Below are 2,792 nucleotides of genomic sequence, written 5' to 3' on the forward strand. Positions count from 1 at the left end.
GCGAGAAATGCTAAAGCGTCTCTACCTTATAAAAATGAACTTTTTAAACAATTAATTTTTTTGGATCCTAATATAGCTTTATATAATGAAGGTAGACATAAAATTAAAAATTTAACTTATATTGCTAACCGGGTAGAGCATAATATTAATATAACAAAATTATCGTTTGAATTCGGACAATTTTACCATTAAGTTTTGATGAGCAACAAAAAAAAGAATTAGCTTCTTTGCCAATAGATGAAATGTGGGCTAAAATACTACAATCTGAAAATTTTGATGGGACTAAGATGTTCCCAAACTTAGAATTATTAACTCAAGTAGTCCTTTCTTATCCTCATTCTAATGCTGAGGCCGAAAGAATATTTTCTATTGTTTCAGATGTCAAATGTAAAAAAAGGAATCGACTGTCAAATGATACTGTTTCCTCAATTTGTGTTATTCGATCTAGTTTACAAGCTCAAAATATAAATTGTACAAATTTTGAAATTGACGCGAGGCATTTAGAACTGCATAATACACAAAATTTATACGGAAAACAATGCACATCTGATAATACTTAATTTTTTTTTTTTTTTTTTGTTGCATTTGTTTGCATTTTTACATCTAGCCTCTACTTTTTTATGTATGCTATACATAATTTTTAATATTTGCGTTTAGAATTTCAGTTTTACTTACATGACTGTGTTAATAATATATTGTAGTGACTAAAGCCAAAGATTTAATGTGCAATAATTTTTAATAAAAAACAAATTTTTGTATTTTAATATCCAGCCTCTATTTTTTAATACATGCTACATATGATTCTAAATATTATCATTTCTAAAATCAGGTTGAACACGATTGAGGCCAATCCATCACCTTCTCTGACTGTCTAATCTTAGGAATGTTAATTAGTGGCTGCGTTTAGCAGAAAAAGCAGCTTTGCAATTGTTGTAAAATTCTTCAACACGATTGGTTTTTGCTCTTAGTTCCTGTTAGATCTAAACGTATAAACCAGTCGTGTTGAAGAATTTTACAACAGTTGCAAAGCTGCTTTTTCTGCTGAACGCAGCCATTGATTTTAATCTTTTTCTTCGAATCTGTTATTACCAGTTTGCATATTCTTATTAGCTTTTCCAGTATTTCCAATTTCTGCATTGCCTTCCATATCTCCTTTCTGATAATACTGTTCTGTGTTATATAACTACGTACTGTGATAATATGTGCTACATATTGTTAAAAATTAAAGATTTAATAATTTGAATTAGTATATAGTAATTGTTATATTTGTCATTTTTAACGGATTTAATAAATTAATTAAATTTAATAAATAATATATAACAAGTAAAAATTATTTTTGTAATGTAGAAGTTGTATTATATTATAAATTATATTTATCTATAAAACATATTTATCATTAAATTGATTACAAGTATTTTTATTTTATTATATTTTATTAGTATACTACTATAATATTTTGTGTCTTTGTAACTTTGCAATTTCTTACGTTTATGATATTATTTTGTATTTTAAAGATAAATTGTTGTTTTATGAATACTGGTAAGGTTTTTGGCAGTTTTCCTTACCCTTGCAACAAATGTTGGTATTCTTTAATATTTCTGCCAAAAATAAAATGTTTTGTTTGTATTGTTAAATATTTGAAATTATTTCAACACCTATTTTCCTTTTAATATTTTTTATTATAGAATAAAATAATTTCTTATAATTATATGTGAAAGTATATCTGTGTGTAAATATATGTATATATATATTTGTACGTTGAGAGCGTATGTGCGTATCTGTACATAAATATATCTGCTATTTCTTTTTATTCAAAAAATTTGACATGATTGCATTAGGGCGATCAACAGTACATTTTTTTTTTTTTCTTTATTAACTACTTCACTGCTATCATTCTCGCCGCGCATGCGCGAAAAACCCGGCCCGCATCTCATCACTGCCTCCACGATGTAATCCACGATGTAATATACAGGTTATCATATCATTGCCGTGAAACCCGCAACAGATTAAAATAGCCATCACACACAAAATAATATAAGCTGCATTCCAGTCCCCATTCTTTCCACTGACCGCTCTCGCTGTTCTCTTTCTCTCGAAGTTCTCTTCCATTCGATGATCACGAGTACCTCAAACAATTAATAAAGAACAATTCGCGAACTGTCTGCACACAGTCTCCACAGAGAAAAACCTCGGAGAGGTTTCTCTCTGAGGCTCGATTCTTGAATTCATTTCTAAGAGAAACGTATTCGCAAATTCTGTTCTTACAGAAAAGTTGAAAATTTATTGGCTATCATATGGCTTTTAACCAATAAACTTGCAACTTTTCTGTTAAAGCGGGTATTTGCGCATACGTTTCTCTTGCGAATAAATTCTTAAAAAGAGACACATCAGTCATTGTTTAGACATAACGGTATAATAAAAATTAAAAAATGCACTACTTCACGAAAACTGTCATAACAATAACATAACATTCATCACACTACGTACGTCACTTCACGAGTTCACGCGACCCACATGGGCAACCCACATAATCCATTACACACGCCGTAGTGACGATGCGAATGACTGCGTTCCATTTTATTACGCACATGATTAACATTAGACATTATTATCCGTGAAACGGAACGTTACCCGAGATGCATGCGATTGTGATCGCTGCTCATGCCACTATATTTCGTCGGTGTGACAGGTTCCTAAATAACCCGAGGCGCATAGCACACAAGCGCCTCTTGCATCAAAAGTATGAAAGTGACGTTTTCTGATCTGAGAGGTCGATCAGGAGGTGACGATAA

This window comes from Monomorium pharaonis, unplaced genomic scaffold, assembly GCF_013373865.1.
Source record: "Monomorium pharaonis isolate MP-MQ-018 unplaced genomic scaffold, ASM1337386v2 scaffold_605, whole genome shotgun sequence".
Lineage (NCBI taxonomy): Eukaryota > Metazoa > Arthropoda > Insecta > Hymenoptera > Formicidae > Monomorium > Monomorium pharaonis.